The sequence below is a fragment of the Mauremys reevesii genome, linkage group 1 (assembly GCF_016161935.1).
Source record: "Mauremys reevesii isolate NIE-2019 linkage group 1, ASM1616193v1, whole genome shotgun sequence".
Lineage (NCBI taxonomy): Eukaryota > Metazoa > Chordata > Testudines > Geoemydidae > Mauremys > Mauremys reevesii.
The window spans coordinates 343,432,081-343,458,029 of record NC_052623.1 but is presented as its reverse complement, the minus strand read 5'-3'; the positions used below and the strand labels follow the sequence as shown (position 1 = coordinate 343,458,029).

Here is a 25,949-nt window from a genome sequence, read left to right as displayed (position 1 = left end):
TTTGGTGAGGCGAAAGCTGACTGGACTACTGCAGATTTACTGAGGGGATTAATCCTTATTTTAATGTTATATTATTGAGCTTTCCCAGCGTCTATGTCCCCCTTTTCCCTTATAAAGATTCCCTTGTTTTGGGTATAGATGCAGAGGGCATTCCTGATAAGGGCAACCGGCGGAGGATTTATTTATTTTCCCCAGGATTCCAGGTGGCGTCTCAAGCCAGTTTTGTTATTCAAGAGGGACCCTCGACATACTTGCCAGCCTTTATTGCTACTGGTAACCACCAGGCAGAAGAGTTACGTATAAATCAATAGACTGGATTTCAAACTGGAATCTGGGGGCAATGGGCCCTCCCTACAAAGTACGATTTGACTGAGATATTCTGGTCAGGTGTCTCGGGTAAAAGGTAGTTATCTGTCTGACAGCGAGTCGTTTGTAGGGATCCAAAACTATAAGGTGCTCAAACTTAATGGCCAAAATAATTGGCATATTTATGCAATCAGTGGCCCTTTACAATCACTCTCCAAAAAGGCTTTTCCACATACTTGTTAGGCTGCTTGGACTAGAGTCGCACATGACCTACAGAAGCTAAGGGCACAAGGCTCTCAGCACGTCACACAATGTGGACTCTGAGGGCAGCTGGAGAGAGAACTGACTACATGCCAGGCATAGATCCAGAACATGCTGTACTTGGCAGGCGTGAGTCTCCTCGCAATCAGCCTGCCGGTCTTACTCCCATGGAACTTGGCTGACCTGGGAGGAGAATCCAGCCTTGTGACTTCAGGGGTATTATGAAGTTAAGTTTAAGATCTGCAGGGGACCAGCTCCCACAGAAGCACCAACTGGGAAACTGAAAGTAAACAAACTGGGAACAACTGGGAAACAGAAAGTCAAACCTGAATAGGCATCCCATCAGGAGGGTCCAAAGAGAAAAAATTGTTGCTAAGTCCCAATGGACTGCATTAACCTGTGTGCCTGAGCTGTGAGAGGAAATAGGAGACTAACTGCAGAAGAAGGGGCACTACTGGGTCAGGAGCATGGCTGACAGCCAGGAGAGACAATCACAAGCGAAGAAAAGCTTGCACATGCCTAGGAGTACCCCAAACATTTTCAGAGCTTGCCAGTCAGCCCTTGTTCAGAAGATGGGAAGGGAGCTGGTTAAGCACCAGGAGGAGATACAGCTCTGGAACAGGTAGGCAAGAGGCAAACCCTAGTTGATTCCCAGCAAAAGACCTGACAACTTGGTGTGCCAAACTTCAAGATGAGGCTTCATCCGAAACTAGCTGATCCCCAGAGCAGCTCAGCGAGAGAAGGCCACATCCTAGTAGAGGGCTTTGGAGGGGGAAGAGGAGAAGGCATTAACTTCCCCATGTACATAGGAGATGGCCTGGTCTGGTTCATCTCTTTATTTTATTATTACCTGCAAATTTCTATTCTCTAGTCAGCACTAAAGAGTCCAACACAAGGCGAAATGAGTGCTAAGTCACAAGGGTAGACCTTGCGGCTCAATCCATTTTTCTTCTGGGGATGCTGCCCAGGACTGATTAGTTCAGCTGAGAGGCTATGACTGTCTGAGAGCCAGACTGATATATATGCCTCCCTTGTTGCCCAGGACTTTTCTTCTAGCCCTTCTGTCCATCAACACCCCCTTCTTTTATTTCCACTCTGTCCTCTCTTCAAATAAATGCGATTTCTTCCTCCAAACATTAGGACTCCGATAACAGTATAGGAACTATTATTGTTCTAATGGGCATTACTCACCCTGCCACTAGGGCGAGGCACCATGCACCAAGAATCCAGTCACATCTGAGCAAACCAATAAGGGCTCAGATTTGCGATCAGCCCAAGAAACACAATGTAGGCAGCGCCTGTTGGTCCTCAGGTGTGCCGCAGAATCACATAGGAGAGAAGATGCAATGGCCTTAACCACTGTTGGAGTTGTGCCCAGAGGGTGCTGCAGAGGAAATATAGAGCAGTGCATCTGTGATGACACTAAAAGTACCACATTCCTGGTAACAAACTACCATAGTTGCACTAGCAGTTTGTCTTATCCACAAATTCCCTAGCCCTATGTCTCCTGTGTCAAAGTCTGTAATTCAAAATGTCCCTATAACATGGGGGTCACTGACCATCACACCCTTCTCATATTATTTATTTATCCCCAATTATATACTAAAAAAAAGACATCTCTGCAAGGCTCTAGGCATCCTACCACTCAAGTAACATTACAGCATATCTCCAGCAACATTAAACAATCCACTAGCCAGAGACTTGGCCCGCCACCTAACTACAGAAAAAGCTCCTTTCACCTCTTCATTGTTCTGCAAGCACACCTACAATCCTCTCCAAAGGCCTATCATATTGATATCTTTCATGTCACTCAGTGTGAACTATTTCAGACCAAGGGGGAAGCAAATTTCAGTGTCCTAGAGCCCTCACATAGCAGCAACTGCTTCCTCTCTGATATAATAAGTGGTGCCCTTGCTGATCACAGCTACGGCAGACAGGAACAGGGAAAGAGATGGTCCCTCAGGTAGGCCAGTCCTAGGCCAGTTAGGGATTTAAAGGTTATAATCAACATCTTAATCTCTACCCGAAGACCACTGGTCAGTCCATGCAGATCCTGGGCCACTCGTGTCATATGTTGCCAATGCAATGCCATGCAATCAGTGTCCAAATGGTATTAAGGTGTGGGTGGCCCTATGTATAGTGCTTTGCAGTAGACTAAATTTGAGGTAACAAAAGCAGGGATAACAGTGGCAAGGTCCATAGGATTGAAACAGGTAGGATTGAAACCTCATAGCCAGACACAGATGTTAACAAGATGACTAGGGCACTGCTGTAATATGAATGTCAAACAACAGCTGGGGGCAAACACTAGTAGTAACTAATAGGGGATGTACTCCTTCAGTCAGAGGCAGGGGCGCTGGAACCATTTATATAGTGGGGGTGCTGAGAGTCATTGAACCAAACTGTAAACCCTGTATATCATGGAAACCACTTCACATCACTCCCAGCACCCATAATTCCAGCACTTATGAGGGACTGTTATTACATACCTCATCTCCTCTGGCTGCTTTCCCCTAGCCACCATCATCACCTCAGTCTTCTCTGGGCTGAGATGCAGCCAGCTCGCTCTCATCCATGCCCCTATCTCTACTAGACACTGGCTGAGACATTGACCCACAGTGTTGGAGTCAGAATAGATGTACACCTTACAATTAGGTGTGATCATCAGATTGAAGACACTGAACCCTGTGACTCGTTACGAAAAGCCCACATACAGAGGGCAGGGGTGACAGAATGGCACCCGGCAGTACTCCACACTTGATAGTTCTTCAGGAAAAAGAACAATTGCCCACAACCATCTGCTGAGATCTCTCCAAGATAAACAAACAAAGCCACCAAAGAGCAGCCCTGTCCACGCCCGCCAGGGTCCGCAGTTGAATCAACAACACCTGGTGATCAACAGTATCAAAGGCAGCTAACAGATCTAACAATACCAGCATGGACAACCGGTGTTCATCTATCATCAGGAGGAGACCATCCACCCCTGTGAGCAATGCAGTCTCTGTGCTAAATATGGCTAAATGGGAGGGGATCCCGGATAGATCCTGCTTGATGGAAGTGGGGAGTAGTCTGGGGTGGCCATGGTATTGGAAAGCGGTTGTGATATGGAAAAGGTGGAGAAGCCCTGCCCTATAAGATTCTTGCTGTGCAGACACCATCCCTGGCACATCATTCACTCATTCTCATCCTTGTACAGATGGCCAGACAAAGCCAACTATCACTTAAATTCCACTTAATCTCACAATGGGATTTAAATGATAGATAGACCTTCTGTGTTTGTACAGCACCTAACACAATGGGGTCCTGATCCAAGGATAGGGCTCATAAACAGTACAGTGATACAAATTAATAATCAAGTAATAATTGCGACACCACACCCCATATTCGTCATAGTAATATTATATGATTATGGCATAATTATGATACATTCTTTACAAGATGGGTCATGTGAGGTGTCATTGGAAAAGCTTTGATTTGCTGAATATGACTATCCTATTTGTGTGCATGTATCATTTTTGTATCTAAAGTTATGAATATTGACTATGTATCTGTATTTCAAATGTGTTTACTCTGGAAACAGCCAGCCTTTCAGGTACAACAATGAAGAAGCTAGACAGGGCTGATGGCCCATCAGCAAAGACAATAGATGATGAAAGAGCTTAGCCTTCCGTAAACATTTCAACTGGCCTGTAAGTAATGGCTGCTATGACTCAGCAAGGGCATGTGACCAGCCCATATGATACTGAACTTCATTTGGGGTACCTGTATTTTTCCCCAAACTGGGATGGGAACTGAGTTTGGAACAAAAGGTTTTTGCTATATGTTAAAGCTATATAAAGTGGGGTGTGACATCACAGAGTGGCCTCATTCCCCACACACTTCTGGAAAGCCCTGAGGAACAAAGACTGAACTGGGGGAAGTGTTGGTCTCACGATAAAGGGATTTCTAGCCTGTGTATGGAAACTTGGTGAACTGCTTGTATCATCAGCCAGGGTAAGAAATTACTAATTCATATTCAATCTATCTAGTATATTAGCTTAGTTTGAAGTTTTGTTTATTTATTAGGTAATCTGTTTTGATCTGTTTGCTATCACTTATAATCACTTACAATCTATCTTTTGTAGTTAATAAACTTGTTTTTTGCTTTATCTAAAACAGTTTGCCTTTGAGAGAAGTGTCTGGGAAAAATCTCAGCTTTGAGAGCAAAGTCTGTTGCATATTCCTCTCCATGTTGAGGAAGGGGCAAACTGGATAATAAATTCCTACAGGTTGGGGTTTTGACCAGGGCAGGACAGTACAGTTCTGGGGTCTTAGGCTGGGGGTTAATTTGGCTGCAGCCTCTCTATTGTTGGTTCATGAAGTGGCTGGCCAGAGCCTGCATGCAACTGCAGCTGGCTGTATCCCTGCCTGTGTGAATGCCTGTGGAAGTGTAGGACCGGAAGTGGTTTGCAGCTTGTCACAGCAACACAGTGTGAGAGGAAACCCAGGCTGGTAAGTCAGGGCTCAGTGGTGCCCCAGTTCCAGGTGGCACCCTAGGAGGAACCTGTCACCATAATAATAAATTGTGCTGTCCTTTGCACAGGGGTGAATTCTACCCATTAAGGAAAATTGACATACTAACTTCAAAATTAAAAACACCTTGTAACATTTCAGAAGCTAGAGAGATGGTGACTAAGATGTAGCAGTGGAACAAGTAGTCAGTAGAGCACTTGAAGCAACTCATTGCAACACTAATTGTAACATGCATTCCTGGCTCCTGAAACAACAGAAGGCCGTGTGTATGAACAGGTCAGCAATTTAAAGATAGGCTGAATCTTACAGTTTAGGCTTCTGGTTTTCCATTTACATCAGCAATCACTTGGGAAATGTCTGCCACAGATATGCCCAGACTTGTTAAGGGCCAGATCCTCAGCTGGCATAAATTAGTGTAGCTGCAGAGAAGTAATAGAACTCTTTTGGCTGACACTAGCTAAAGATCTGGTGACTTACCAAGCTCTTAGCTGGAGGCCAGGGGGGAACCGGGGAGAGCAGTGTTAGTACTTTGAGTGATTTTAAACATGCCCCACAATAATACCATGTTGCAATACATGGAGATGGCAAAATATGTCTCCTCTTTACCACTGTTTTTTTATTTGGAATGAAAATAGGTTCTAAGAACTGGAAATGTTAGGTCTGATTCTTCTCTCATTTACATGAGTGTAACTCAGTGATTGACAGTACCGTGGATCTGACCCATCCAGCGAGATCCTCTGCTGGGGTAAACTGGTGTAGCACCCATTGACTTTGTTGGTAATTTAAACCAGCTGAGGGTCTGCCCCGTTGAGTCTTGTATTTAGGTCAGGTTCATTCCTGAACTACTTTGCTGCATCACAAATCAACACATTTCTACTGTTCACCTGAGGGAGTGAGTTGTTCTGAGAGGGCGAAAAGGAATATTTCTATATTCTCACGTAATGAACGATACAGTGGCTTGTGAATGGACGAAAAGACAGTGTGTGATTTACCCTAAGCATCTTTTCTATCACTCATATGAATAATATATTTCCACAAACTGACAACAAAACATAATGCCCTTTTGGAACAAGACACATGATTTTTTAAATCTCGATTTTTTAAAAAAGTTATTAATTTCTAAAGTCTTCTCATCCTGAATTCCTTTGGATACTATATGAGCCTTAAAACCTCTAAGGAGTTATTTGAATTTCAATATCATCTCACACTTTTATTAAAATATACTCCAACCTGCTCCAGTAATTAATATTAACATTAGGCCCTTATTTCTAACAACTGAAATTTCTCAGTAATTTCTGATTTCAGTTACAAAATATTTTTGACCAAATAATTAGTGGGTAACAGCATTAGCAATTGGGGCATGACAGAAAACATATTACACATGCCTGTCATATATTCCTGCAGCTTATGTTCTAGCCATCAGGTTTTATAAGTATTTATTACAGCTGACGGCTTGATTTAATAATACAAAATACCTATTAGTTTCATAATAATCACTGCAGTGTAGAAGGTATTAGAGTTACTGTCGTTCTGCATCGATGACGTCAATAGATATACTGCATTTGTTCCGAATGCAAATATTAAAAATATATGTATTATTTAGAGCCTTAGATAATGTAAAGCCTACCCATGAGTCCTGACACCAATGAAAACACAGCACATAGCTTAACATGGATAGAGTAACCTTTACCATCTCTCTCCCTTTTGCTCTTTCTGATTGTTAAATTGTTACCCTTGCATTGTGTCCATATAATGCCTGATCCTGAAAACACTTACTGCTGTGTGAACTCCTTGCTACCACGAGCAACTCTGTTGAAGCCAGTGGGAGTGGTCTTAAACACTGTGGGCTTGACTGGCACCTTGACATGTGCACTGAGGCAGGGGTAGTATGTAACTGCACTGCACCAAGAGCAGAGCAGGGACTGGATGAAGAGTCACAATTCAGTCCCTGCTTCCTCCGGAGGAAGTAAACTGCATCAGCCCTTTACCTGGCTTAGCTAACTTCTCCCTCTGCACCATCTCACCTGTGCTGGCTCGTGTGTGGCCGAGCTGGAGACTCGGCCCTACCCATTCTTTGTACCTGCCTGCGCACTCTTCGGCAACCTGCATGGGAGTGGGAGTAGTGGCTTGGTGATCTCTGCTCCGTAATTAGGGGCCTTGTTCCCTATGTGTCTGTAAAGCACGTAGTCTAGCACACTTCCAGGCCATGTATAATAAACAATAACAATTTTTTTAGGACTATTCACATGAGCAAGGGTTATAGGATCAGGTCCTTTTTCCTAGAAGGAGACACAAGATACATTTTGCAAATAAACCTACATTAATTTAACATGACTGTGTGGAAGAGCTATCTAGAATCAATGCTCATGGCATGTGTATTAATTTTCATTGTATATAAAAAGACTCTCATGTTACTATTTTGTCCAGGGCACAAAGCAGGGCAGAGAATATGGGTCAGATCTGGAAGTCCTTATGGCAGTGTCATCAGTAGGCTTGAGAAAGGACTGCAAGATTTGAGCCTCGAGTTGCATGTGGATTCTTCCATTAGCAAACCAATTTGGGTTAAGTAATATATACAAGAGACAATGGGCAGGGTTAACAATGGAAATGAATAGATGAAAAATGAAATGGATTAACACATTTAATCAGTATTAGGCTGCCTAATGAATGATTAGCCTGGCATTTAATGCCCCTTGATCCATTCCTTTCTGTAGTTATTATTCTCCAAAGATAAACATGTCTGATTCCAAGTGGGCTTTTGTCTTTCAAGCTACTTGAATCCATGTTATGCTACTGTGTTTGGTGAGATATCGGCATTAAAAATGTGAATTAATACAAACAAAAAATGTTCGAGCAACTCCTGGCTGGGTTTTCGAATGCTAGTGATACTTCAGAAAAGACAAAACAGCTTCTCTGTTGCAGTGCTCAGGAAATAGGACTGGAGCAGCCAAGCTTAAAAACCTACAGAAGGTTCATTATGTAGAGGCCAGCAACTAACTCCCAAGAACATACAACCCTATTGCTCCACTCTCGTCATTGGTTCCCCATTGAGCTCCAGGTTGAATTCAAGGTTTTTGGGGCTCTTCTTCAAAGACCTCGATGAGAATGGCCCAAATTCCTTGATATGTCAGCAACATATCATTGGAGGAATGGAATTGGCACCCTCCAGGATAAGTATTGTTCAAAATGGTTTTCAGTGGAAAACAGGTTTTTAATCAAAATGGAAATTGTTGTGGGGAATGTCCAGTTTCCACAACATTTTTTGTGCTTACGTAAAAAAATCAAACCCCAACAATTTTCCAGGTTTTTGTTTGAAATTTTCCTTTATTTGACAATAACCTGAAAGCTTCTGAAGAACAAATTAGACAAAACCAAAACATTTATTAAATTTGAATTGATTTTTTCCCCACACTGCAAATCTGCAGTGTGCTCCAGGGAGAGACCAAGCTGTCCCTGACTCTCAACTTCACTTCAGAGTGAAATGAAAAACCTATTCCTTTCACCACAAGCACCCCAGTCAAAAGTAAGAGGGAAAAATAACCCAAAGCATCACCCGAAGTCCCTACAGCAGGAGAGAAGTCAGATGTGTGGAGGGAAAGCAGGCATGTTTCTCTCCAACTGTCAAGCACTCAGATGCTACAGTATAAAATCCTTGATAGAGATATTAGATTAGATACAAAATAGAGTTGGGGTGTGGGAATGGGGGGAACCAGGAGGCCATGGTCCCATCATTTTTTACTGGCTGTAAGGGCGAGCAACGGGGGTGGGGAGGGGAAGGAGATGGAGAAGGAGTGAGTGGGGTGTGGGGTCTTGTGGGGAAGAGGTGGCATGGGAACAGGACCTCAGGGGAGGGGTGGTGCGAGGGCGGGGCCCTGGGTGAAGGGGCGATGTTGGTAGGCCTGGCCATGGGGAGAAGGGGCGGTGTGGAGTGCGGGACCATGGTTCGGGTGCCAGTGCCCTCCCCCACACTTTTAGAGAGCTTCCATCTCCCCTTCCACAGTCATAGAATAATATGAGTTTATCTGCTAATACTTAAGGCAGCTCCACAGTCAGGGAACATGTAGTGCGGGGGAAATTCTGAGCTTGGGGGTATGCATGCATTTGTCATTGAAGTCCAGGAGAGCTGTACCTGTGAAACCAAGAGGGGGATTGTGATCCTCAATTCCACCGAGAGCTCTGATGCCCAAATGCCTATTTTCCAACTTAAAGCTAATCTAAGAAACCCACTGTCATTCATTTGTTTTCTTTTTCTCTTGCTAGAGCTGATCTCTGCAGCCCTAGTGATGGCCAGGAACTGAAGAAGGTGCTGATTCAGGGCTCAGTGAAGCTAGTAGCAGAGCTGGGATAGTGAGGGGGTGCGAAGGTATATGGCCCAAGTGGAGGCAGGTGTGGATGTTTTGCAGGCAGAGGGCAGTAGGAGGTGAGATGCCTTCAGAGACATGACAGGAGCATTCCCATTGCTGCTCTTAGCCTCAGTGTAGTCCTCTATCATCACAGAGCAGTGGCCATGGCTCCAGCCCAGACAACCCCATGGGTTTCATTGACACGCTCTATCCTTGTGCTCTGGGAGTGCAAACAGGCACACTATGCCTACATGGAAGCAATGGGGCTAAAGGGCTCTCTCGCCCCTCCCCTCAGGTAGACCTGGTGGCTAGTGGCAGCTAAGTTTGTGGTACAGCACCATGCTATTTATGCCTGCAAAGCAGTTGCTCACCTGTACAATGAGAGTTCAGCGGAAGAAGGAGCTCTGGAAGTTAACTTAACAGTTTGACTGAATGTGTTTTAATTTGCTGAGATAAATTAAAATATCTCGTTGATTAGCTTGGAGGCCAGGGGGTGCTTTTTTCAATGTTATGGGCGCTCTGTGAACTGCTCTGGAGGCTCAAGGGCAGTTTTTACTACTTGCATGTTTCATTTCCTTGAAGCTAGAGATGTGCAAGCTGTGCACTAGGCAGGGAGGAGGTTCTGAGAAAAGACCGGTGAGAACTCCGCCACTACCTGCAGAATGCTCTCTCTTTCCCAGTCCTGCCTTGCAAGTGCTCTATGCTAATCAAAAAGGGCTTGTTTCTTAATAGCAGGATTAACAATAAACACCGGGAGGTAAATAACGTAAACTCTGCTTGAAACAGAATTTTGCTGCAGGTGAGATTCTTGAATCCTGCCAAAAGCTACAGTAGCTGGGCTTAATGTGGATGACCTATGAGGGGATTTGCAGGGGGACACTCTCGCTTGGGATTCCTGTACAGAGCCTTCCGTGGTCACTTTTGTAAAGGGACTGCTCAGTGCAACGACGATCAGTCTACTCAAAGAATAGCAGGCTGGGAACTTGCTGCTTTATTTAACTCTATCACAACAGGGTGGGGCAGAAAACTCCCACTCTTCTAACTAAGCCAGAAGTCAGGGAGCACAGCTTCAACCCATAATACTCTGAGTGACCCAGTTAACCCCTTGATGACCACTTTACTACAGTCACTGCTCCAGTTCGGAGACTGGAGTGACAGCTAGTGCCCCTCTGTGGCCCAAGTGCTGCAGTACTTGGCCACTGGACCAGCGTCCCTGTCCTCAGCCCGACTCCAATGCTCCTCTTCCCATTGGCATAACTGGAGCTGGCACGGAGCACATACCCCGATACGCTGGACTGCAAAGGCCTCCCTGCATGGTCACTGCACCTTCACCTCCATGAAGAGGTCCTGTTGGGGACTCACAGTGCAGAAGCCCTGAGTGAATGAGTTCCCTCTGCCCCACTGCAGCCGATTCAATACCATTATGCTGGACGTTAGGGGGCTCCCAGGGATCATGTCTCTGATCTATGGGCTGTCGCACAGCTCGTTGAAGGTGGTGGTGGGGGAGCATACCCAGCTGCACACACACCTTTCCTGTGTTACTTTGTCCACAGTCTTGCCTCCCTCTGTTTTACTGCTCCTCCATTGCACCATGTACCGCTTAGACCAGCGGAGTCCAACTATTCCAGCCTGGGGCCAAATATATTATTTCACAAAGGCCAAGGGACCACAATCAATACCTTGGGGTAGGTTCTCTGGCTTTCGCCACTCCATTTGTGCCACTTGTGTGCTGCAAAGGGAGGGGAAACCAGCCACATGTCATAGCAGGTGTAGTGTCAATCTATCTGGCTCCTATGCTTCCTTCCTCAAAGCACCTGGCGCAGGAGGCATGTGGGCATGCACAGAGGCAGGTCAAGGTCAAGGAAAGGAGTGGCTGGTGCATGCTGTTGACCTGGTGACTAGTCTGTTGGGGACCATCTGGAGCTGGCACAAGTTAGAGCAGCTCACCAGGTGCTCTAACCTGCTCTGGGGCAGAAAATCAGGGAGCTGTAACTAGTTGTTAGTTCTCATCTTCTCCCCCTTCCCCCCTCTCCTGGTCTGCCCTGTGTGTATGTGTGGGGAAGGAGCATTCCCTAGCTGGGCACTCTGTTAAGCTCAGGCAGAGCTGTTTGAGCTTTCCCTGGGGTTCCCACAGCCTGGAAAGGATGCTGTCAATGGAAGAATTCTCCTCCCTTTGCTGTGATGCAGTGGGCAGCCAGAGGGGGAGCTGCTGAGCAGCTGCAGCAGGGAAGGGACAGCACGTCCCACTCATTCCAGAGCTACTGCTGGGGCTGCAGAGAAAAGGTGGGATGCCTTCCACTCCCTAGTGACAAGGCTGATTCAAGCACATCAGTTTAAAAATCACAGGGTGCAGCTCAGGGAACAAATGCACATTCAGTTCTCAAGCAAACACACATTTTCTTCTTAACACACAGTTGCCCTCAAGGGCCGCAATTCAGAGCCAGTTGCCTGACTAGATGAATGTGGCCCCGTTTCAGGGACATTCCTGCAAGTAAACTCATTTGCTAGAATTCTCCTGGGGTGCAAACTTGAGAGCTGTGCCTTTGTTTTAAAAATCACAAATGTTCGTGGATCATTGTGGGCGGCACGGTTCATTAGGTATAAGGTGCTGCATGTGCCATTTCATCTGGAGAGGCCAAATCAAAGAGCATCCTCATTCAGGGCTAGATTCTCACTCGGGCTACATGTCCTTGCAGGGGAGTCAGAGGGAGTGAGGGCATCTACTATTCCTTACACCTTTGATTAAGGCATGTGGGAGTAAGTAGGGCTACCCATCTGCCTAGTCCTTCCTTGGAGCTGGTGGGCAGGGAGTCATCAGCTGGAAGGGGCGGGGAATGGCTCCACCCTCCTACTAACTGGCCAGAGCACTGGATCCAGCAGAGGGTTACAGAGTAGTAGTACCCTCTGGGATCAAGAAGGAAGAAGAGTAGGAATTGTGTCTTATAGTGGTGTCTCTGAGTGACAACACCTCCTGTGGCTACTCCTGGGAGGTGCAGTTTATGCTCCACCTCTGGCTTAGAGCTATGGCTAAAATCACAGTCTAGCCTTTAGAATCTGGATACTGCACTTGGGCCACATTCAGCTACCCTTACTCATACTGAGTAGTGCCAGGGTGTATAAGGGTATCAGAATCTGCTCCGCAGGGTACGAAAACAGTCCACAACACCAGCGGAATGCCCCAGATACCTGCTTCTGAGAGAAATCTTGGCTAAATTGAAATGAAATTAAATGAATTATAATAGCTGAGAAATTTTGAAAATGTTGAAAAAAGCAAATAAATAACTAAATGCAAAAAAAAAGGGAAATCCCCTTCCCGCTTCCCCCATTTTTGAAGAGGTCTAATAATAATAAAGAGTCTGACATTGTAAATATCATTTTAAGTGGCCTTGGAAAGGCAATTCTTAAAATAAAGACCTTTTCCCACATTTTCATTATCTGTCTTTCACTGAGGGTGATTCCTGTCACCTTTTTTTCCTCTTTGTTTGCTTAGAGAATCAAGGCTTTTTTCCCCTCCTGCCAGCTTCTGGAGTGTTAAAAAGTGACACCAATATACTGAGTTTACATTTCAAACAAGTTAAAATTACCAGTCTCTCAGAGCTTTTCTCCTAGGATACTAAGGAAAACCAAGTTCAGCTAAACTGCACAATTAATTCAAGATCACTTCTGAGTGAAAAAAGAACAGGTTGCTTTAAGCTGGGCAGTTTTCTTCCTGGAGATTTCAAGTCAGTTTCAGGAAGCAAAATTACTATTCTCTAAAAGTCATCTCACCTGATTTGTATTCCCTTTTAACTCATAAACTCATTTTAATAAATCGATCTCAGGATTACCCACATGTAAACATAGCCTTATTAACCACATAATAGACAGACAAATGGATGGGAAAAGGACTGGTTGCATGTTGCTCCTGATATTACTGTAATTGTTCTACAGTGAAGATCCTAGGATTAGGCATACTTGTTGGCTACAAAAGAGAAGGTAAATGTCTCCTTTAATGTCAAGGGAAGCGGAGTAGCTGTAGATTTTCCTTTATCAGAAATGTGGTTGCTAACAAGATGGCTCAGAAGAACTGGCTGATGTTGATATTAATGTTGATCTTGCATTCCCTTAAAGAACTCTCCCCTTCCTCGGCTTTTGGGAGTAGGTAGAGTAACAAGAGCCTGATTTAACAAAATGCTGAGATCCCATGTGGTGCCGAGTGCCCTTAATTCACACTGACTTCATCAGGAGCTGACAGCGCTTGGCAACACACAGGATCAGGTCCATAAATAAATAATGGAAACGCAATATCTGTCCAGATCAAATGACAATGGAGGCCCCATCATAAGTTTGAGTGTTGCCAATTAGTGAGAAAGTGAGCAAGTCCAATTGAAAAAGCCAAGAAGAATGCATCGGAAACATGGACATTGTCCATGTATTTAACAAACATAGTTTAGTTCTACCGATTTATAATACTTAGAAATAACTCTGGAGTAGTCATTTTTATAGCACATTTTGTAAATATTCTAGTCATATAAAAGTTCACTGTAGCTCTTTGATGTCAAAACTTTCAAGGGAAGAGAGGAGACACAGATGCTCTTTTCTGTGTGTGCAAAGAACGAGGTGTACAAATTAACAATGTATGAAGTCCTCTTGTACTGAATTTTACCAAATGCTGATCTATGACTTTGCGGTCAGATTACTAGACTGAATGTGATTTTTTTTTTACAAGACAGAGATCTAGAGTAGTGATAAAATGTAATTGCTAGCAGCTAAAACCAAGACCTTGATTTGTTGTGTGTGCTACTCTAGACAGAATCTTTTGGACCACAGATAGAAGCCTGATACATTGCGTACTGAAGTGAACGGCAAATTTCCCATTGACTGTACAGGATGTTGGACGGAGCCCAATTTCAGTGAAGGATCCATTAAAAATTCAGGAGCTTATGGGCTAGACCCTCAGCTGGTATAAATTGATGTAGCTCCATTGACATCAACAGAGCGATGCCAATTTAAACTAGCTGAGAATCCAGCTCAATACCTGGACAATTTAATTTCCATTGAACTAAAACTCAGGTTAATATATATCCTCAGCAAAGATGCTCATTCACTTCCTCCAAAAATTGTCTTTTGTTTGGCACGGTCAATTTTTTATTAGAAGTAAAATACTGATAATAATTTGTATCGTTTTAGACAGGGACTCAATTCTACAATGCTTACCCATGACAGTAATCCCAGTCAACAGGACTAAGGTAGCCCCTTTGTAAGACTAAGGGTTGCAGGATTGGTCCCTGTGTGTCTTAGTATAAGGTATCTATCTATTTATATGAAAAATGAAGGCTGTGGAAGAAAAATTTCAGCCAATCTCCCCATGTTATAAGGGCAGGGGACATGTTCCCAAATGTTGTGCCTTGATTTTTCACAGATGTCTGTGTGTGGTTTTGACTGCAGAATGCCCATTCTATACTAAACAGCATTGTGTCTTTAACTAGTCCCTATGGCTATATATGGGTTTCTCTTCTATATTATTTAATATGCTCTATTCTGGCTGCCATCATAATTTCTTTACTGAGAAATATATACCCCATTGTGATTACAATTGCCACTAATAAATTAATAATCCCTGGCAGAAATTGCAAGATCCAAACATGGTAGCTAAAGAATGCAGAAATAAAAGCTTGTGCACTCACTGAGACATACACAAATATATGCAACCACAAATCCATTACTCTGGGGACTGACCAACACTCAGTGAAGTCAGTGGCAATGCTCCTTTAGCTTTAATAGATCCCTAATCATGACTACACAATACAGTATTGTATAGCATATTGTATTGCAACATATAGTATGTTTCATAAACAATTTCCATTGTATCATGCTCTGTTGCACATAGCACTTTGTAATGAATAAGTAAAATGGAGAATATTCTCCTTATTTTATCTGTCACTGATGAGAAACTGTTTAGGACCAGATTTTAAAACTACGCAGAACCCAGCAGCTGAAAATCTGGCTGTTTCATTTAGGCACTTGAGTGGAACCAGGCCATTTATTTAGAGGCATAAGTGGGGGCTGGTGGATGCTGAATTCTTTTGAAAATCTGTCCTTTTCCATACTCTATGGATCAGTGCAATCCTCTTGTTGGTTTACAAGCACAAAGTGCTCCAGTGATTGTCACAGATCAGTGATGTCCCCGAATGCTACATTTGGATCTTTGATTCAGCTGAAAGATGTATAAAACTCACACAGTGCAGACAGTCAGCTCTACATTGGCAACACATCTAAACAGGTTTTTATGCAACACTTATGGCAAGGAAGAGTCAGCGCGGCCGAAACTTAGACCCAGTAAATTGTCGGCAGAACCATACCTTTCAGACTGCAGAGTATCTTTTGGCTTCGCCTAATACCACATGCCTTTGGGGACAGGAAATCACAAATGCACAGAAGTTGATAGTTTTCAGAACTGCACAGGATGAGGGTTGGCAGGTCAGCAGTCTGGATATTCAGTGTCTTAAGGCCTGTCTACACTAGAAATGTTACAGAAGCATAGCTGCAGCACTGCAGTTGCACTGCTGTAGCACTGTAGTGTAGACACTTACTATAGCAACGAAAGGTGTTCTTCCATTGCTGTAGTAAATCTACCTCCCGAGAGGCAGTAGCTAGGTCAACAGAACAACTCTTCTGTTGACCTAGCACGGTCTGCACTGGGCTTTCACACCCCTGTGCGATGTAGCTGGCCTGACCTACATTTCAGATCTAAATGAAACACATCAGGTAACAAAGTGGTCCCTGATTTGAGTGTGAAATTGTGGCCAATTGGAGAGTCCCTTGGAAAAACAGGACATTATAAAGCCCCTACTACACTTGTCAGCTAATGATGCACCCACTTACTAACATTTCCTATTTTTCCAGTTGCTCTTTCTTCCCTCAGGGTAGTTATTTCCCTGGCAAGGCATTTACACTCAGTGAGTCATGGGTCTCTAATTCCCTTTGCTTCCCTCCTCAGGCCCTCTACCCAAGCCCTGGCCTTTTCCCTTTCTGTACCACATGGGCTGCTTCAGGGGCATAACAGTTGTCCAATAGGAGTAATGGGGAAAAACAAGTTAGATACTTTTAAGATGGAGCTTGATAAGTTTATGAATGGAATTATCTGACAGGGTTGCCTGAAATAGCAGGGGACTGGATTCAATGGACCCAGAAGGTCCCTTCCAATCCTTATGCTCCTATAATCTACACCACCCACTGGGATCTCTGCACCTTCTCTTCCCCTTTCTCCTCTCTCTCTCTGCCCTCTCTTCAGGAACCGTCGATCTTCACACAAAAAGCTCTGGTTTCTCATCCTGAAAAACCCACCTGCCTCTCTGACTGCTATCCTATCTGCCTCCTCAGCCCTGCTTCTGAACTGCTTGACAGATGCTCTAAACAGGGGATCAGTGTTTCCTCCCATTAATCCCTTTCCTCAAGGTGTCTTCCTTTGAGGCCCTGCAATCTGGCTTTCATTGTCTTCACTCCACCAACACTTTTCTCACCCGAGTTTCTGAAGACCTCCTGGCCATGTCTAAAGGCCACATCTGTGTGCTTCATCTCCTTGATCTATCAGCTGCCTTTGACATTGCAGATCATTGTCTCACCTCCCCCAATACTTGTGTTTGCTTGATTCTTCTCTGACATCTCTGACCACTTCTTCATTGTCTCCTTAAGGGTCTCTATCACATTCCTCCTCCCCTGCTCATTTATTTTTTCTGGACACCATCCAGGTGTGACATTATCTAATTAAAGTATGACCATGCAAACCATTGTTGCTACCACTATTATATAATTGCAACAAATCTTATACAAAGTGTGACACATAACCAGAAAGGGTTAAGCATTCTGCAGAATACATGATCAGAGCCAACCATTAGAGAGATGTTAGAATACTATGTAAATGGTTACTAACGCCATTCCATGCAAAGTAGGCTAGAACTTTTAAATGCAAGCCTGTATTGTTAGAGAATTAAAGGTGATATGAATTGTATATGTTAAGTATAGCTTGTTAAATGTTAACCATGTAAACAGACAGTTCCTATCTGTCACTATCGCTATTGATTTAGAGATCAAAAGGGAATATTAACATTTAAATGAATCTTGGATGAAATAATATCATTGTCTATGTGTCTTGTTAAGGTTGGTGATAAACAGCTTAATGGATAAATTATTTTATGTTAATCCATGTAGTTAATTACCCGGTGAGGTTTAGGAAACAGAAGGTTACATCAAAAGCCTACTGTATGGTCAAGTGGCTGCTAGAAAATTGTATAAAAGACCCTTGGTCCTGATCCTGTCATCTCAGATCCGCTTGATGCTTCAATGCAGGGGAAACTTAAGCCACAACACTGAGATCCCAGTTCTAACTGGATCACTCTGAATATAAAGATTGACTATAAACTAGGAACTATTTCTGAAAGAACTCTGCATCTACAAAGCTCACCATCTCTGCTATGAATCTGAATCTCAAGACTGACTCATGTCTGTATGTATACTGATCTTTTAACCCTATACTCTCTCTCCTTTTTTTAAAATACATTTTAGTTTAGTTAATAAGAATTGGTTGTAAGCATGTATTTGGGTAAGATCTAGAATATTCATTAACCTGGGAGGTAATGTGTCCGATCCTTTGGGACTGGTTGAACTTTTTTCTATGATGAATAAGATTTTCATTAATCCTCATCATATTTGACTTGGGTGTCTAGGTGGAGGCCTGAGGCTGAGTTACTTTAAGGGAATTGTGTTGTTGATTTCCGAGTAACCAGTGGGGTCTAACAGAAGCTGTTTTGTGCTGGCTTGGTAAATCTAAGTATTGGAATATCCACCAGCTTTGGAGATTGCCTGCCTCATTCTTTGCAGTTCACCCTAATTGAGTGACCTCAGCTGGCTCCCCGGGGATTCCAGTCACACCAAGGCCCTCCCCTTTTCTTCCTCCACTCTCCTCCTGAGTGATGCAATTTGCTCACACAGGTTTAGTCATATCAGCTTTACTCTGGTTCAGGGATGGGCAAACTACGGCCCACGGGCCGGATCCAACCCCTCAGGGCTTTGGATCCGGCCCGTGGGATTGCCCCTTGTGGTGCCACGGGCCCCGTGCCGCTTTCAGAAGCGTCCGGCACCACGTCCCTGCGGCCCTCGGGCGGGGGGAGGGGGCAGAAGGCTCCGTGCATTGCCCTTGCCTCCAGGCACCGCCCCCTGCAGCTCCCATTGGCCGGGAATGGGGAACCACGGCCAATGGGAGCTTCAGGAGAGGTACCTGGAGGGCGCAGCAAGGGCAGCGCACGCGGAGCCCTCCGCCCCCCCTCCCCCAGGGGCCGCAGCACTTCCTGGAGCGGCGCGGCGTGGGGTCAGGGCAGACATGCAGGGAGCCTGCCCTGGTCTCGGTGTGTGCCACTGCCATCCCGGAGCTGCTTTAGGTAAGTGGCGCCGGGCCAGAACCTGAACCCCTCCTGCACCCCACCCCCCAACTCCCTGCTCTGAGCCCCCTGCCTGAACCTCGCACCCTTCCTGTACCCCAACTCCGTGCCCTGAGCCCCCTCGTGCACCCTGCACCCCTCCTGCACCCCAACCTCCTGCCCTGAGCCCCCTGCCACACCCCGCACCCCTGTGCACCTCAACTCCCTGCCCTGAGCCCCCTGCTGCACCCCATACCCCTGTGTACCTCAAACCCCTGCCCTGAGCCCACTGCTGCACCCCACACCCCTCCTGCACCCCAACCCCCTGCCCTGAGCCCCCTCATACCTGCCCCACCCCTCCTCTGCCCCAATCCCTTGCCCTGAGCCCCTTCCTGCACACCACGCCCTCTGCCATACCCCACACTCCCTCCCGCACCCCAACTCTCTGCCCCGTCCCTGCATATAATTTCCCCACCCAAATGTGGCCCTCAACCCAAAAAATTTGCCCACCCCTGCTCTGGTTTCTCTGAAAAAAATTGTAGGCACACGTGAACTTTCAATTTTTTCCCCATTTTCATATCTCCACCTGGCTCTCTGATATCTTCTTTCATGTGACTCACTACAACTTGAAATTCCGAGTGGTGAACATTAACTCCCTGACATCTCCTCCATAAACCTCTCCCTTCTCCCCACCTCTATCACCATCATCCTCTCCACTGAATAAGATGGCATCCTTAGTGTCATCTCTCCCCACTCCTTGCCAAATTCAGCAGTTGCTACCTCCACACCATCTCCAAAATTCACACCTTCCTCGCCATTGCAATCTCATGCTTTAATTACTGCAGCTTCTCCTCCTCCACTCTTACCTCTCTCCACTTCCATCAACCCAAAATGCAGCTACCAAGACCATCGTTCTTTCCCCATGTTTCGGTCATCCTTGAATCTTCACATTGCTCTTACACTTACTCCAGGTCCAGCTTGGCCTTCTTCGCCTCACGTCATTTCTTCACTGCCTGAAGCTCTTTGTGTTCCTCCCAGGCTTTATCACTCATCATCCCATTTTCCTTTTCATCCATTTCTGACTTTTGTACCTATTCCCATGCCACCCATTTGTATCTGAAAAAAAACCTCCCCATTTGAAGGCTCTAGGGTCTCTCAGTCCCCTACAAGAAACCTTGGAAAAAATCTTTATCCATGAAGTGTTTAAGCTCTGCTGTGCATTCCCTACTTAATGCATATCCTGTCTTGTTTTTCCACCATCTTCATTTGTTCACGGACCCTACACTCATCAAAATAAGTGGCAAAGCTCCCATTGACTGTAATGGTGCTGGATCAGAGCCACAGGCCCCATTCGGCAAGGTACTTAAGTATGTGCCAAACTTTACGCATATGAGCAGTCTCAATGAAGTCAATGGGCTTACTTAGCTGTTTGAAATTAGGCACATGCTTAAGTACTTTATTGAATTGGGGCTTTCGATTGTAAGTTCTTCAGTGTAGACACTTGCTACTGGCCATTTTGTTATAATCATGATAGTTGTAATGAGGCTGGTGTCTGCATCTAAGAACAGACTGTAGCGTAGAATGAGCTTTTTTAGTTATCCTTTTACCATTGTGTTTTTATACCATTTTATGCAACAGGTTATGCAGTAGATCCTCAGCTGGTGCAGATTTGTATAACTCCATTGATTTCCATGGAGTTATGCTGATCTACACCAGTTGACAACAAGGCCCTATATCTATATAGTATGAAGACTACTACTTAAAGTTCCATTCGTTCCATTGTAGCTGTGCATAATGCCATTACATTGTTTCCAATTATATCATTTTAGCTTCATGGGGCCAATATGAAGATAAAAGGAATATTGGGATAGATCCTCGGTATAAATTCATGTAGCTCCATTGACTTCAGTGCCCTTTGATTTCAATGGAACTGCACTGATTTATATCGACTGATGATCCGACACCACTGAGTTAACACACAGCTTGAAACTACGTATTATATTCCTTGTAATTTTCATGGAATACTGAAAAAAAATACAGAAAAACCCTGCAGTAAAATATACACGGCGACAGTTTCACTGACATTGGCCATTGTATTCTGAGCATACCAGAGGAGGCAGCGATAGCCTTACCTCCCAGTAGAATCTGAAACACTTGTGTAGCCAATTGCTTTTTTGTCTGTAGCAATGGAAAACTCACACACACTTGCACTGAAGTTGTTCCCAGCCTAGAGCTGGATATTACAAAGCCTGTGAGAAAATCTTGTCTTTTGTCCTGGCAGTTCTACTATTCAAGTAAAGAGATGATTTTAAATGAAAAGATACGTTTTACACTATGCCCCACTCCTTTTCCCCAGTTTAGGGCTAGAGCATCACTTTGCAATCTGCCCCGCGGAAGGGGTAGCCCATAGCTGCACTATCCCAGGGAAGAGACTCCAGTTCTTGGCTCCCAACTTGTTCCATGGGGGAAACCAGCATAGAGAAGTCGTAGATTACTTTCCCCTCCGCACTGCTTGATGCATTGTTGGGGTGGGTGGAACCAAAGCCCTGCCCATTTCCCACCCCTTCATGGGAAGGGGAGTAGTGACCATGGGGAGGCTGCAGGTGCATCCCATGCAAAGGAGTAAGGGAGCACCTTATGCCTCCATATTTCCCTGCATATGGCAAGGGACAATCAACCTTAGCTTCTGATCAAGAATGGGCCTGGATCACTTAGTGATAACCATCTGGTTGAAACCATCAGTAAACTTGACATCAATACTCAGAAAGAGAAGCCAGTCGATACTACATGGATTTCTTCACCACAGTTTGAACAACTCCCTGCACTTCTCATTATATATGTTTACACACAAACAGTAATACTGTATTATCCTGTATTGTGCCATGCAGTATCAATAACATTGCTGTACAACTTCTTGAGAGCTTTGGTGGGTAGGTGCTTTATAAACAAAATGATTAATTATTATTATACTGTGTGTAAGGAGAGACAAAGCTTTGAAATTCTGGTCTCTAATGGAGAATTAATAGAAAAAAATAACCTTTCTATGGGTTTTCTGAACCATCCTATAGAATTCAATAGAGAATGATCTTTCCTGCAGTAGACTCCTATAGGATGCTTCAACAAATGTATATAGCCAGGATCTCCTGCTTTACTAAAGTGTACAGGCTTGATTCTGAACTCACACTATTAAACCAGATCCTCAGCTGGTGTAAACTGGGGTAGCTCCATTGAACTCAATTACACCAGCTAAGGATCTGGACCATTGATGTCAAACTAATTACTCCTGATTTAAACCAGGGCAAATCAGATTAGAATTAAGCTTCATAAAGGTTTTATAGTGATTCGTACAGAACCCTATTAGCTAGAACACTATTAAATTCTATAGGATTTTCCCCTGTGGCTATCTTGTTTGCACAAAACATCTGTACAAATCTTCCTTTCAATATCAAGATGTAACAGTGTATCTTCCCTTCCCCCACCCCATTACTTTACCCATTTCTAAATTAAATTCCACTTAAACAGCACAGATTGTTGAACTGATAAGTATTATTACCTCTATGTTTCTTTTGCTTTGGTGTTTGCGCTTACTTTCAAAACTTGCTCCAGCAGATATTCTCTAAGTATAAAGATGCAAACAAGATCCAGAGAGGAACTTGATCCCCGCACCTTGCCAAGGATTCACTCTTTGAATGCTAGCATTCTGTTACATTTACCAGGGGTGGCAACATTTACATTAAAAATCATCATTTGCAGAGGAGTATAACTAGGCCATCAATAAAAACAACTCAAACAAAACAAACAGCAACAAAAAGCCGTGTCTCAGCACAGAAGCAAGATTTATATTTTAATGTACTTGATAAAAATAGCAATTTTGCTTATTTTTAAGTTACACAGCAGGGGAAAAAATGGTGGGCATTTTTTACTTAATGTTGATTTTCATTCTTTTACCTCTAAAATGAGTAATCATAGAAACAATGAGGTTTGGTGGACAGTACATTGATTGGTGTATTTTGGAAGGGGTGGGGGAAGAATGTGTTATTTCACAGTAGACCGTAGCCATTCCTATTATTCTGCTCATTAATCAATTAATTAAGAAGGATTCACATTGATTATTGATCTATCCTCGAGGATAAAAGGCACTGTATAAAATTGTCCTCAATTTGGAAAAAAATGCCTTAACTTGTATTTTTGCAATTGCCAACTCTCTTTAGAGTAAGTTATGTTTTCTAATCATTGCATGTATTAAAATATGTAGTCAGTAGACTAACTCTTAATGGCTTGTAAGCATTATAAGCGAAATGTATCTAGAAATGTATTGTCATTGTTCTAAAATATGTATTTAATCAGGTGGAAGATACACCTTTCAAATTGTTTTCATGCAGATTTAAGCAACTCCAGACATGTATTTACACAAGCTTAAATATTTGCTAGTCTGCGTCTTAAGCAATTTGGTTTCACAAGCTGCCAAGGAAGATTTTTTAAAATGAATCAACTATTTAGAATATGTTTTACATCGTCTTCAGCAAGTGACATAAACTGTGAAAAAGCAGAGAAAAGTTAAAACGAGCAGCTTTATCCTTAACTTAGACCAAAGCAGCATTAGCCTGAATACTGATTTTTGTGTGTTTTGCTTGGTTTGAATCAAAATGCTAAGATTAGTGACATTTGGGGATTTAAAAAAAATACGTAACTGAAGCTTTAGGATAACTTGGAAAAACCGTACAGCCACATAAATATATATATTATCTCTTGCTTCTGCACTCATACATATTTATGTACATGTATATGCATAAAAATCACCCACCTTCAGAGAGTTGTTAATATATATACTTTTTTTTACACACATACAACACAAAGATAGTTACACACACATGGATAGATATATGTGTATATACACACACAGATAGGCACACATATGGACACAAACACACGTGTATAGACACACATACACATATAGACAGATGCATATACACATGGGCACACACAAATAGAGAAAATACAGTTATTCACACGGATATGCACATCTATGTACACACGGCTGGATACATGCAGGTATAGTTATTCTATATCGTTTACAGAACTCCAAGCTTAGGGTCCTGGGAGCAACCAAATCCCGGCAGAAATCTCTAAGGAGCGGTGTAGCCCTGTCAATGCGCTGTGCTCCCCATCTCTCTCCCCCCAGCCTGCTCTCCCCTCCAGACAAGACCATGCGCTGAGCTAGGGGCCGGCTAGTAGCTTCCAGGCTGGCTTGCCAGTGGCCACCCGCGCTTGGGAACCAAACGGACGGGAACTTCAGTTCCCCCAGCGAACCTCTGGGCAACATCTGGCTGCAGGCGCTGTGCTTCGGGTGAGCCGCGGAGCCCGTTTCACTTAGCGCTGCCGGGTACCACCGAGTCACGGTGCGGAGCCGACGCGACGGGCGATGGGTTTGCAAACCAGGGAAACCCCGGGGTCTGGGGGCTCGCGGGGTCCCCCGCGTCCTACCTGCCCTGTGCAGCGGAGGGGCCCATGGCAACCCTCGATCACCTGCCCCCCTTCCCCGCCCGCCAATCCCTGTATCTCTAGGCAAATACCCCCCCGCCGCCCCGGATAACTTCCCCCGGGATCGCGCCGCAAGCCGCGCCCGGGCAGCGGCGGCAGCAGCAGCAGCGGCGGCGCCGCGGTCCTCGCCTTACCGTGCGGGAAGGGACCTCCCGGGTGCGCGGCTGCTCCTGGGCTCCGGGTCGCTGCCGAGCTCCGCGCTCCCTCTCATTTGCCCTTTAAGATCCGCGAGGGAGTTCGCCACCCCCCGGAAAGTCCAAACTTGTGCGGGGAGAGCAGCGTCTCCCGCGTCCCCCCCGGCTCTGGACCGGGTCCCGCTGGCAGCGCATCAAGGCCTCCCGTGCGCCTGGGAGGGAGGGGGGAGGCTGGGTCTGAGGGGGGGGGATCTGCGCTCACCAATTAACCCCCCGCTTCCCTGCGCCTCGCTTCTCCTGAGCCCGCTTCCCGCGCACCGGCCCGACTGGGGCTCGCCTCGGCCAGGCTTCTAGCGGGGGCTCCCTGCTGCGGAGCCGCATCCTTCCCTCCTTTCAGCTGCGGGGAGCTTGGTGCAGAGCCTTAAATTACCAGCCTGGCCGGGGCTGTCAAGAGAAGGGAGGCGAGGGGGGCAGATTGTGCAGGCTCCCTATTCCCAGCCAGCGCCAGCTGCCTGCAGATCCGCGGGCGGGGGGAGGATTATCTCTCTAGGGATAACTTTGAAGCTGGCTCTTGCTCTCGGCGCGGCCCGGGAGCTGGGACCGGCAAGGAGTCCTCGGAAGCAGGAGCATCCTGCGCTCCCACGCTGCTGGGTGACTGCATGAGCCACACACGGAGCAATGCGATCAGCTGCTCTCCCCACTGCTCGGCACCTGCACTGGCAGCCCGGGCAAGAACGGGAGACGCTGCTAGCTCCTAGCAACCCCGCATCAATCTTCTTGGGAGGCCCCCTCCTAAAAAGTTCTGATTGGAGGAAGGGGGAAGGGGAGCCACACCCCTGCGAGGATGCTCTGGATGCTGCCTCGTTGTGCTTTCCCCCCCCCCCCCTCTTCACCAATCCAGGAGAGATTCAGGTGGAGAAATTCCAAGAAGGGGCTGGAATGCAGAGCCAGATCAGTCTGCTGGGTTGTCTGCTCCCTGTCTGCTTCTCTGTCTCTCTCTCTGTCTCTCTATCAGCTGGTTTGAAAGATCTACTTTTGTTCTCTCTTTCTTTAAAGGAAAAACAGCCTCCCCTCCACCTCAACTCTGCCAGAGAGCAGCAAAGAGGAAAAATGGGCACCAGGAAAACAAGGCAGAGTGCAGCAAAGGCAGAAGACAGAAAGCCAAATCAATGTTAACAGTTTAAAACGTATAAAGATATATTTTCAAAAAATCAGGTTTGAAAGCAAAATTTGGCTTGAAATGCTTACCACCCCACAACCCTCAGAGGCCAGTTAATATGGGGTAATGGATCTAAAGAGAGACAATCAAACATCACGGGATGAATGAACCACAGGGGTCAACGGGTGCAAATCCATTGACTTCGGCTGGGGTGAGTTTAAACAATGCTGCCAAGCAGCTGCATGGGGGACCGCAGTGTGATTTACTACTCATGCTCCATTGCCGGGTGTTATTATTG

The 25,949-nt window shown here is 45.2% G+C and overlaps 1 protein-coding gene across 1 annotated transcript in view; it reads right to left on the bottom strand.

Moving 5' to 3' along the window:
• Positions 1 to 24,721, bottom strand: part of GRM3 (glutamate metabotropic receptor 3) — a 150,392-nt gene extending 125,671 nt beyond the window's left edge. Inside the window, exon 1 of the mRNA XM_039520416.1 lies at positions 24,493 to 24,721. The gene's annotated coding sequence lies outside the window, so the exon portion shown is untranslated. The remainder of the gene's footprint in view (positions 1 to 24,492) is intronic.
• Between the last annotated feature and the right edge of the window lie 1,228 nt (positions 24,722 to 25,949).